At 34.5% G+C, this 13,239-nt stretch overlaps 1 protein-coding gene across 2 annotated transcripts in view; it reads left to right on the top strand.

Moving 5' to 3' along the window:
- CNTN5 (contactin 5) overlaps positions 1-13,239 on the top strand; it is a 1,331,129-nt gene that overhangs the window by 270,194 nt on the left and 1,047,696 nt on the right. The gene's annotated exons all lie outside the window — the stretch shown is intronic.

Consider the following 13,239-nt stretch of genomic DNA (forward strand, 5'->3'; position numbering starts at 1 on the left):
TTTTTTTTTTTTTTTTTTTTTTTTTTTTTTTTTTTTTTTTTTTTTTCAGACGGAGTCTCGCTCTGTTGCCCAGGCTGGAGTGCAGTGGCCGGATCTCAGCTCACTGCAAACTCCGCCTCCCGGGTTCACGCCATTCTCCTGCCTCAGCCTCCCGAGTAGCTGGGACTACAGGCGCCCGCCACCTCGCCCGGCTAGTTTTTTGTATTTTTTTAGTAGAGACGGGGTTTCACCGTGTCAGCCAGGATGGTCTCGATCTCCTGACCTCGTGATCCGCCCGTCTCGGCCTCCCAAAGTGCTGGGATTACAGGCTTGAGCCACCGCGCCCGGCCTCTTCATTTTTCTTAATAAAGAATTTAAGAAATAAGTTTTCAAAGGTCAGTTGTTAATATTTTATCAAGGATGGTATTTTTGCAAAAATGGGTTCACTCATATATTTATTACATTGGAATAACAACACTGGTAAATAAACATAATATTAAGTGACCAATAAATTGTTTAAACCAGCATTTGCTATGCTCTTTCTTATAGGAGTTGTCTTTTCTAACTACCTTTGGCCCAGTTACTTTACGTTTTAGTTAAAAATAAATTTCTGATTTTATTTCTAAAACATGTGGTTTCTACAGAATGAATCTACAAAAAAATGAAAAATAGGCCGGGCGCGGTGGCTCAAGCCTGTAATCCCAGCATTTTGGGAGGCCGAGACGGGCGGATCACGAGGTCAGGAGTTCGAGACCATCCTGGCTAACACGGTGAAACCCCGTCTCTACTAAAAAATACGAAAAACTAGCCGGGCGAGGTGGCAGGCGCCTGTAGTCCCGGCTACTTGGGAGGCTGAGGCAGGAGAATGGCGTAAAAACCCGGGAGGCGGAGCTTGCAGTGAGCTGAGATCCGGCCACTGCACTCCAGCCTGGGCGACACAGCGAGACTCCGTCTCAAAAAAAAAAAAAAAAAAAAAAAAACAGGAAAAATATAATGATTTGTTAAAATAAATCTAACATTAAAATAAAAGTGTACAATTATACAACTTATAGCTATATATCTTATAATGTGTGGTTATCTCAGAAAAGTGACTACTTTGTTCTTTAGTCCATAAGAAAAAGAATTTAGCTGTTCTACCAGAAAGTTCCTACAACAGAAAAGATTTGTTTTGAATGTAATAAATGAGCCTGTAGCTAAGAAATGCATGTTGACTGAGCTTAGTGGATTCACACTGAGTCTAACAACGCCTTTTATTGATAATCTTCCACCATCTGCTCTGAAGATATATTCATACAAAGAAAAAAAAGCAGGTGAGAAGAAAGAATGCAAATAAGTGGCAATACTTAAAATTTGAATCATGCTGTGATTTTGCAAAGTGGATTGATTCTACTGTTGCTTTTAAAAACATTACAATATTTGACGTAACAAAGTTGATGGTTAACTTCCACTTTTGGTACATTTGCTTATATGAACAGGAAAGTGCTCGCAAAAATGTCAGATTCATAAATTTAAATGATTGACAGAAACAGTACTGATGTAATTTAAATTTTGTATAGAGATGGCACTTTCATTCTGGCAAAAATAAAAGAATAATGTATATATTGATGGTCATCTCAATTAATAAAAGTGAAAAGGCCTTTGACTAGGTATAAATAGAAAAAAATATATATGTATATATAAAAGCTTACAAAGTTAAAAAAAGAAAAACATAACTTCCACATTAATAATCTGTTGAAAGGTAGGGAACCACTGAAAGGTAAAAAATATAGTGGGCCAAAGTAATACTAAATCTGGAGATGTAAAAAGAAAGACTTTTCAGTGAAATAAAGGAAAGACCACTTATGTGTAAGAAATTAGAGGAAAGAATGATTTGCCGTTTTCAGTTCCAGTTTGAAAATTTCTTTCTCCTGTCGAATTTCTCTGGCTAGGACTTCCAGTACTATGCTGAATAAATGTGGTGAAAGTGGGCATCCTTGTCTTGTTCCAAATCTTAGAGGAAAGGGTTTCAATTTTTCACCATTCAATACAAAAATTAACTGGGTTTGTCATATATGACCTGTATTGAGATATGTTCCTTATATACTCAGTTGGTTAAGACTTTTTTTTCATTATGAATAGATGTTGAATGTTATTGAATGCTTTGGGGGCATCTATTAAAATGATCGTACAATTTTTATCCTTGATTCTGTTAATGGGATATTTCATATTATCTCACAATGTGTGTATGTAAAACCAACCTTGCATCCCTGGGATGAATCCCAGTTGGTCATGATGAATGATCTTCTTAGTATGTTGTTGAATATTCAGTTTTATAGTATTTTGTTGAGAATTTTTGCATCTATCTTCGTCAGGGATATTGGCCTGAAGTTTTCTTTTTCTGTTGTGCCTTTGTCTAGTTCTGGTAGCAGGGCACCTTTTAGAATGAGTTTGGAAGTATTCCTCTTAAATCGTATTGGAACAGTTTGAGGATACTTGGTATTAGTTCTTCTTTAAATGTTCGGTAGAATTTAGCAATACAGCCACTGGGTCCTAGACTTTTCTTTGATGGAAGAACTTTTATTACTACTTGTATCTCATTGTTCGTTATAGTCTGTTCAAGTTTTCTATTTCATCATGGTTTAATATTTGAAGGTTGTATATGTTCGAAAATTTCACCATTTCTTTTAGGCTTTCCATTTTTTTGGTGTACAGTTGTTCGTAATAGTATCTAACGACTTTTTGTATTTTTCTGGTACCAGGTGTAATGTCTTATTTTTAACTCTGATTTTGTTTTTTTGGGTTTTCTTCCTTTTTTTCTTGGTCTAGCTAAAGGTTTGTAAATTTTCTTTATCTTAAAAAAATAACTTTTTATTCATTGATCTTTTGTATTTTTTAAGTTTTCTGTTTTATTTATATCTGTTCTTATCTTTCTCATTTATTTCCTTCTACTAATTTTGAATTTGGCATGTTATTGCTTTTTTTAGTTTTTTGATGTGCATTGTTAGACTGTTTATTTGAAGTCCTTTTTTATACTGTAAGCATTTACTGCTATAAACTTTCCTCATAGTACTGCTTTTGTTGTATCCCATACCTTTGGGAATGTTGTGTTTTCATTTTTTCCAAGACTCTTTAAAATTTTATTACTATTTTTTTATTAACTCATTGGTTGTACAGTCGCATGTTGTTTAATTTTTGTATATTGAATGGTTCCAAAGTTTCTCTTGTTTGTGCCCATGTTTGCAAACGTGACCTTTTACTTTAAAAACCTAAAGACACCGCCAAATAATTGTTAGAACCAATAAACAAATTTAGTGAAGGTGCAGTATACTAACTCGGTGTAAATAACTCATTATCATTTCTATGTGCCAGCAGCAAACAATTTGAAAAAGAAATTAAGAAAGGAATCCCATGTACAATGAGTATGAAAAATACATTACCTAGGAATAAATTAAACCAAAGTAGTGAAAGATCTCTATAATAAAGCCAGTAATATACTGATCAAAGAATTTTAAAAAGAACACACAAAATAATGGAAAGGTAGCCCATGTTCATGGATTGGATGAAGTAATATTGTTATAAATTTCATATTACCTTAAGCAATCTACAGATCCAGTACAATCCCTGTGGATGTTACTGTTTACAAAACTGTAAACATGGCTATATTTCTCCACTGTCTGCAATGCTGCTGATTTTTGTTACTCTGCCAATGAGAACAGATGGAGGTGGAATGAATATACTCCTTATTTAGAGCATCACAGACACCACTGTCTTGCCGACGTTCAGTAGTTTCTCTTGGGCAGTTTTCAGCTATTTATGTGGCTTTGACTAATTGGCAGAATTCTGAAGTTGCTTTTTTCTCCTCACATGTCCAATCTTTTATAGAAATAATAAATATACTGAGTTGGCCAGGTCTCACTTACATGAAATTGTGACCAAAACTTAGGGCCTTAGTACCACTCTCAGTTACCATCATTTTGGGTTTCTAGTCTCAGAATGTCATTTATAGTTTATGGTGTCCTCATGGTCACACATTTCTTTCAGCTGCTGTCATTCCAGTTGAAGAGAGACCATTTGACTTTCTAGAGATGGCTGAATGCAAACATTTAAAACCTTTGAGAGAATACAGCGCACCAGGGAAGTGACCAAGAGTTTAGAGTATGCTCTTTATCCAGGATTTCCATAAACCAAACCATCTAAAATCAAATAGCTTAAAGAATGAACTAGCTGAAGTTTCTACTCACTTGACTAAGTGGTATTTTTATTAATCCCCTACAGATGAATTATTATGATCTACGTTTGATGTATTTCTCTGTAAGCCACAAGTATCAATAGGTGCACAGGTAGTTAGTTTTCTGTTTAGCCAATTCTATTATTTAGCATAACTGTTACCAGAAAATTTAAAGTCTGTTGTGTAATGATAGCCTTTAAAGTAGAATTTGCTGTAGAGCCTATTATGAATGAGACATTTCTAAATATTGCCTCTTTTATTGTAAACCATGGAAAAAGGGCCTAACAAATGATGTCCTTCCAGAAGACTGAAGGCCCCCTGGAAATGTTCTCTTTAATCCAGGATGTGGGTTAAGAGTTTTGGCTGATTACGAGGCAACATATGTACTCCTAAAGTGTCTCACCTACATTGGGCCTTTATCTTTTATCTTTAAAGCATAAGGTTATTCATGTATAAGGCTGGCTGCAAAATCCTTCACAAATGAAAGTATACCCTATAAGTGCACTTAATAGGCCCACTTTTAATTTCTATTGTTCATAGAGGCATAAACAAGGAAAAAATATCCAAAGATAAGAGCCTCATGAGAGTAGAAGCCTTGATCTGTGATCTTGGGAAAAACTGTTCACATCAAGGATGTCATCTTTTTCTGGGGAGAGACTTTCCTGGTTAGTTTTACCTTAAGGGTTCCAATGGGTGTACAGTTCCAGGAGTGTGGAGTGACCCTTCTCAATTGTGAGATTATGAACCTAAGGTTCAAGGCTGACAAATTTTGCTGTAGTGTGGATGGCAGAGATAGTCTTTCTCTGATGTCCTCAGAAGATCCAATCTTTGGGTTCTAGATTGTGAAGGGATTGTCCTCTGTAAGCCGTAAAAAAGCTCTCTTTACCTGGTGAAAATACATTGCAGCATAATAATCTACTCTTATAACATCAGCCCTCTTGCATGGAAAAGCTTTTATACAACCAAAAAACATGCACTGCAAATGACAATTGAATAAAATCTCTTTATAAATATCTAAATGGCTCATCAGGTAGCCAAATGTACCTGAAGCTTTGATTGTCTTCCCAGGAATATGGAACCAAATTTTGGCTTTAGGGTGGAGCCCTTGGAAAAACAGGGCCAGGAAAGGGATTTCTGGTGCCTCTTGATTTTCCCAGGGAGTCCAGGCTGTTAGAGCTTAAATATCCACTTTTAATTAAGCTGACTTTTAACCATAGTACTCTTTAATGAAGTCCTTTTAAAATTTCTTATTACTCAATTTTAGCCAGGCCAAAAAGCCAATATTTCTGACTTTTGAATTTTACCAAAGGTAACCTTCCAGGTGCCCAGAGAAAGGAAAATTTAAGATAGTCCATGGAGGAGAGGAGACTAGACAAGGTTATACAGATATCAAACCAAAAAGGGCTTACTTCCTAGGTGGGGAATTGAACAACCAGTGTGAAAGGCCAAAGTCTTAGCTACTGAGCTACAGGACAGTGCAGTCTCAATTGTCCTTCCCAGAAGCAGTCTAGAGTAGTTAAATTTGAACTTACAATGGCTTTTAACTACTCAGGATAATCTTTAGAGCTAACTATGACATAAACCCTAAAATTTCTGTTCCCTGGAAGGTGAAGACTAATAGAAAATACTGCCACATGGTTACAAGGTCCAGCTCCCAAGGACATAAAACAAGAGGCAGGAAGGCGAAATGATCAGAGAAGACAGAGAAAGACCCACCCATTGCAGCGACACTGAAAAGTTCAGGTAGCTGCTTCTCAGTAGCAAAGGAGTCTTTTCCAGCAGTCCCATCATCTCTCAAGTTTCCCCTTTTAGGGAGGAAAAGGCTCCCCATGGTCAACGATCCTGTACGTCCCTAATCCTGTTACCCACACTCATCAGCAAAGAGTGCAAGGCAGATTATTCCAAAGAGAATAGCAGATGACATGCTGTAGTGCCAAACCCATTCTTGGCCAAGAGGAACTTTACCAAGAACCGTCATTTTTAAAATGTACTTCAATGGATTGTTGTTCACTCAGAACATTCCACTGTAAGTTATCATTAGTAAGATTTTGCCATTTCTGTAAGACTTCACTGCCTCCCAGGCCTAATGTATAATCCAGAAGGAACTCAGTTTTCCAGAAACTAAAGATCCCATTTTTACCTAACATACTGGCTTCAATCTCAGGTTCTCTTGATTAACCTTGCCAATGATTTGTCATACCTCAGGAAGAAAAATGAAACAAAGGGGTAAAACACAAAAATCCCTGGGAGTTTTCAAAAGACAGATTTTATAACCCTTGCAATATTATTGCTTACTGTCAGTTTCCTTCTCACCCAGTCAGATGTAAGAGGTCTCTAACTGGCTGCAAGCCAGTTCATTCCTGTATCAAATCCATTCCTGGACCCAGTCCAGTTTCTATTGTGACTCCAAACCCAGTTTGGATCAGAAATTTGCTCAAAGAAACTCAGAGAACTCAAAACACAAATCCGTGGAGCTCAGAAATCCGAGTGGGAGCTTATCCATGATCTCCAGCTGCTCAGAGAGATAGTGGACCCAAGTGGGCCCTGCAGGTACTTTGTGTGTTCACTCAGTGCTCCTAGGGGTCGCTAGAAGCTCCACTTCAGTTTCCACTTCTGACACCATCTGATAAAAGAAAAACTACAGAATTAATTTAAAGGAATTTAATTGAGCAGTGAATGATTTGCGAATTGAGCAGCCCCCAGAATCACAGCAGATTCACAGAGACTCCAGGGGTGCCTCGTGGTCAGAACAAATTTACGGACAAAAATGGTAAAGTGACATATAGGAATCGGAAGTGAGGTACAGAAAGAGCGAGATTGGTTACAGCTTGGCTTTTGCCTTATTTGAACGCAGTTTAAACATTCAGCAGTCTATGAGTCATTGAAGTATGGCCACTGGGATTGGTCAACACTCAGCCACTGTTAAAGGTGCATACTATTAAGATAGGTTTTCACATTTATATGACTATTAAACTAGGTTACAGTTTATTCACAAGGACTCAAATATAGAAATACAGGATCTTTTTAGGCTGTATTTAGTCTGTTTTAACAGATGGAAGAATCTGATACCAAAGTTGTTATAATATATTCTCTAAAATATCGTTTTCTAACAGCAGAAACTTCACCATCTCAGACAAGCACTGCCATTTTAAGTTCCCCTTGATTAAAAACCGCCTAAATCCAGCCCCAAAAACATCAGCCTAATGGCTAATGTCAGCATAATCATAAACCACAAATGACACCTCCAACCGTAAACATTCCAACCCTGAGATAAACCCTCCTCCAACCAGAGACATGCCAGCCCCGAGATGATCTCCCTTCCAACCAGAGACATACCAACCCTGCAATAAAACTCTCCTCCACATAAAAACATTTCGAGCCTGTGAAAAGCTCTCTTCCTAAACCCTTAAATACCCATGGTCTGTAAGAGAGAATGCTCCTGACCAAAAATCATCCAGAAGCCCCTCTTGGGTTTATTCTGCAAAATAAACCTGTCTTTGAATTGTTGAGCTGCTTTTTGTGTTTCTTTCTTCTATCTTCAACTTTACATTTTCAACAACAATATAAACAAAATACAAGACATACCAAAAAATAAAGGAAAATATACCACATATACCGGAAAAAAAGTACAGCCAAGGGAAGACATACCTCAGAGGGTACAGATATTGGTCTTACTAGGCAAAAGACTTTAAATCAGCTGTAGTAATTATGTTCGAAGAACTAAAGGAAATTATGTATTATGAATAAAAATATTACATGATAACAGTATCTCAATAAATAGAGAATAACAGTGAAGAAACAGAGGTTATAAAAAGGAACCAAATAGAAATTATGAAGTTGGCAAGTATATTAACAAAAAAATTACTGGAAGGGCTCAAAAGAGATTTGAACTGGCAAAAGGAAGAATTGAAGAATTGTGAACTTAGAGGTAACTCAATAGTGGTTATCCAGTCTAAGAAACAAACCAAAAAAAGGAAATAAAGAATAATAAGCAGAATCTCAAAGAAATGTGGAATGGTCTCCAATGTCAGTTATTGCCCATTGTGTACCCATATATGTCCACTATTTAGCTCCCACATATAAGTGAGAAAATGTGGTATTTGATTTTCTGAGTTATTTCACTAAGAATGATGGTCTCCAGCTCGATCCATGTTGCCGCAAAAGACATGATTTCATACTTTTTATGGCTGCATAGTATTCCATAGTATATGCGCGCGTGTGTGTGTGTGTGTGTTTCACATTTTTTTAATCCAATCACCTGTTTAGAGACATACCATGTGACTGATATTTGGATAGTGCTGTGATAAACATACAAGTGTACGTGTCTTTTTTATATAATGATTTCTTTCCCTTCAGATAGATATCCAGTAATGGGATTACTTGATTTAGTGATAGTTCTATTTTTAGTTCTTTGAGAAATCGCCATACTGTCTCCATAGAGGTTGCACTAATTTACATTTCCACCAACAGTGTATAAGCATTGCCTTTTCTCCGCATCCTTGCCAACATTTGTTATTTTTTTGACTTTTTAATAATAGTCATTTTGACAGGTCGATGTCTTTTATTTCTTTTTCTTGCCTGATTGTTTTGGCTGGGACTTCCAGTTCTCTGTTGAATAGGAGTGGTGAAAATGGCATCCTTGTCTTGTTCCATTTCTAAGGGGAAATGTTTTCAGCTCTTACCCCATTGACTATGATGTTGTCAGTGGGTTTATCATATATGGTTTTTATTATTTTGAAATACTTTTCTTCTCATACCTTGTTTGTTGATAATTTTTATCATGAGAGATGCTGTATTTTATCTAATGCTTTTTTTAATCTATCGAGGTGACCATATGATTTTCATTTTTTCTGTTCATGTGGTGAATTACATTTATTGTTTTGTGTATGTTGAGCCATCCTTGCATACCTGGAATAAACCCATTGGATCGTGGTGTATTATTCATTTGATATACTGTTTAATTTAGTTTGCTTGTATTTTGTTGAGGATATTTGTATCTATGTTCATCAGGATATTTGCCTGTAGTTTCTTTTCAATGTGTTAAAAGAAAGACTATCAATCAAAAATTTGTATTCAGCTCTGCTCTCTTTTAAAATTAAAGGAGGACTTATGATATCTCTGGGTTTAAAACAAACAAACTACTGAAAGAGTTAATCACCAGCAGATCTGCCCTACAAAAAATAGCAAAGAGAATCTTTCAGGCTGACCTGAAAGAGCAGTAGATGGTAACTGAAATACATATGAAGAAACAAAAGGAGCAGGTAAAAGTCACTATAAAGAGATCATAAAAGACAGTGTAAACTTGTAAAACATGATGCTTTCATCTTCCTGTCTATTCAAAAAGACAGCTTCATAAAGCAATAATGGTAACATTATTGTGTCGAAGGGGTCATAATATATAAAAATGTACTTTGTATGGCCTTAATAGTAAAAGTGGAGAGCAGTACCTAAAGTATATTAGAGTGATTATTTTGTATACTATTGATATTAAGTTGGTATTAATCGAAATTGGATTGCATTAAGATGTTAATTATAACTCCTAGGACAGACACTATTAAGCTAACTCAAAAAATATAGCAAAAAGTTAAAAGAGAAACACTGGACGTATATATTTGACACAAAAGTAGACAAGAATCTAAGAACAGAAATAATAATGCATGTAGAAAACAAGTAGCAAAATGGCAGATTCAAATCCTACATTATGAATTATAACATTAAATGTAAAAATGAGTTAAATACCCCAAAGAGCAGAGATTGGCTGAATTGAAAAAAAAAAAAAAATTAAAAAAAAGGTCCAAGATTTATAAGAGAGATACGCTTTAGACTCAAAGACATAAATAGGTCAAATTTAGAATGATAGTAGATATGCCATTTAAGATGTAATCAAGAGAACTGGAATGGCTATACTAAGATCAGACTGAATTAACTATAAGACAAATATTGTTAATGGAGACAAGAGGGGCATTGTATTATAAAAACAGTATCAATTCATCAGGAAGATATGATCATTATAAGTATTTATGCATCTAACAAGGGAGTCTCAAAATACCTGAAGCAAAAACTGGAAGAATTGAAAGCAAACATAGACAACGAATAAATAGCTGGATAATATAACTCCATTTTTAATAATGTATAGCACCTCTAGGCAGAAGATAAACAAGTACAAGACGTGTACAATTCTATAAACCAATTAGTCTACACATATATAGAACATTCTACCCAATAACAGAAAAAAATGCACACTCTTCTTGATGTTCATGAAACTTTCTTCTGGATAGACCATAACTTAGGCTGTGTGACAATCGTAAATAAGTTTAAAATGATTGGTAGCATACAAAGTATGGACTCAAAACACAATGTGATTAAAAATGAAAAAGAGAAGAGAATTTTAAAAATTGAATATTTGAAAATAAAAAACACACTGCTAAAAAAACCTGTGGGCCAAGGACAAAAAGCTTCAGTAGGAGTTATAAAATGCTTCAAAATGAGGGAAAAGAAAAACACAATATGTCAAAACTTGTTGGATACATTTGTAGCAGTTTGTACAGAGAAATTCACAGTTATAAATTTCTATGTTAAAAAAGATGAAAGATCTCAAATAAATAATCTTCCAACTTAAAAGAAATGAAAAAGAAGAGCAACCTAAGTTAAAACCTAGAAGAAGGAAAGAAAGAATAAATATTAAAGCTGAAAAATAAGAAACAGGAAATACATAAACAATAGTGAAAAATCAATGAAACCAAAAGTTGGTTTGACGAAAAGATTGGCAAAGTGGGCAAATATTTAGCAAAAATGACCAAGATAAAAATAAATAAAATGCAATTTAATGAAATCATTAATGAAAGAAAGGCATCATTTCTAACCTTATAGAAATAAAAAGATAACAAGAAAATACTATTTACAATTGTATACTAAAAATGAGATAACTTAGAGGAAGAAATAAAAAGTGACTACTAAATGGTATGCTGTTTATATTTTTATTGATACATAATACATGTACATATTTTCAGGATACATGTGATAATTTAATACCTTCATATCATTTGTGAGGGTCAAATCAGTGTAGATGGTACATCCACTACTTAAATAATTGTCTTTTCTGTATGCTAGAAACATTAAAAATTTTCTAAATTTACATTGTGGTAACTTTGCAAGCCTTAATACATTGAAAATAAGGGAACTGCATACTTTAAATGGGTGAATATTATGGTGGTATATGAAATATATCTCAATGAAGATTTAAAAAACAACAACTATTAATCCTATACTTGAGAATTGTATCAAAAATGAGAAAGAAATATTGAAAAGGCTATCTTTGGTGTTTAGAAGTTTCTCACAATTGAATGGAACACTAGACTTCACTAATATTATTTCATATTAAGTAAATATTAATATTTATTAAATATTGATATTTAATATAGCTTATACATATATTAGTTATACTTGAAGAAACAGGTATACAACATCACATGTACATATACCTGCAATCAGTAAATATTTTTCAGGAGATTTCATAGCTCTTAGGAGATAAAACACAAAATTATATAAATAAATAGTCACTATTCATGTTTTTGCAGTGACATGAACCATAAAGTTTTATGCATCCAGTGCATATGTATTTATATATATTTATTCAGTAGAACCAACTGACCTCGTATTACAGCCCATATGCATTAAGATGCTTATTGATTTTAGAAGAGAGTTAATTTTTAAATGTTAGGAAAATGTTGTTATACTATATGCATATGTTGAAATATCTTGTATGCTCATAATTTTTCTAAGCACTTAACTCACTATTTAGAAAGTGTTCTGAACAGATAGTGTTGCAATATAAAATACTAAACGTTGAACACATGACTTGAAATAGTAGATCACTCTACAATTATTAATTAGTATTACAAATTTGAGACACATTTGTCTTCAAAGCAATTTAATACAAATTAGAGCAAATGATTAAATGGCAGCATAATTATATCTAGCTTGTGACCTACCAAAGATGGGAAATGACACATGAGATTAAAACTGGAGGAAAGAAATGTAAAATCTTAACCCAAACTACTATCTCTGTAGTTCAATTACATGCCACTAAACACCGGCTGTACCCTCTACTTTCTTTAGTTTGAAAACACCAGTGCTGTGTTCCCTCTAATGATCTATATTCAAGTACTTGAGAATTTCTCATCAGTACTAGTGATTCTCACTCTAGGGGTGAGCCACATTTTCACATTTTCTTTGGTGATTGTATGAGAATGCCTGTGGTTGATATTTAAAGTTCCAAAAAGTTAACAGGGTGTCAGTACTTATGTTGAGGACATCATTTCATTCCCACCTTCATAATTTCTTCTTTGAAGATTATATTAATCCTTTAGTAACACCATAATGTCTAATAAGCAACGTGTTTGTGCAAGTCTAATAAATGGTTTGAATAATCTCCTCCTCAGCATGGCCTTCATCTGTGTGTGGTCCTTCAGAAGTTTCTTCCATGTCAGTGTCTGTCTCAACACAAAGTCCTTTGTCTTCATGTACCTTGTTGTTGGGAGTCACGACACCTAAAATGATGTAAAGCTAAATGACAGTTTTTCTTGATCCAGGAGAATAAATAAAGAGAGCAAAGCTAAGCCTGAGAAATTTGCAAAATAAATTAAGTTTGTTTTCAAAGTGCCCTAACGTTCTTCACACAGGACCTCTGTCATGGTTCCTGCCTGGTAATCTAATGCTCCCACCAGACACTATATGGACTTTCCAAACCTCCTTTACCTTAAACAATCTCATATTATAGAGTTACTTCTCATCTCCTATAGATCCTTTCATCAAAAATATACATATATTTCCTTAGTATACTTTGTATAAGGAAAATAATCTGATTAAGATCATTCACGTATAAATCAATTTGTTTTAGTACTCCATTTGACGGGACAAAGAAGTTGACATTTCTTTAAGTGAATGAATCAGGTCTAATACCAAACTCCTTGCAAAAATGTTCTCCTTCCTCTCTATTCTGGCGAGAATCTAAAAGGTATTCTGGTAATAATTCAACTTTTAAAAGTATTCTT

Source organism: Theropithecus gelada, chromosome 14, assembly GCF_003255815.1.
Source record: "Theropithecus gelada isolate Dixy chromosome 14, Tgel_1.0, whole genome shotgun sequence".
NCBI lineage: Eukaryota > Metazoa > Chordata > Mammalia > Primates > Cercopithecidae > Theropithecus > Theropithecus gelada.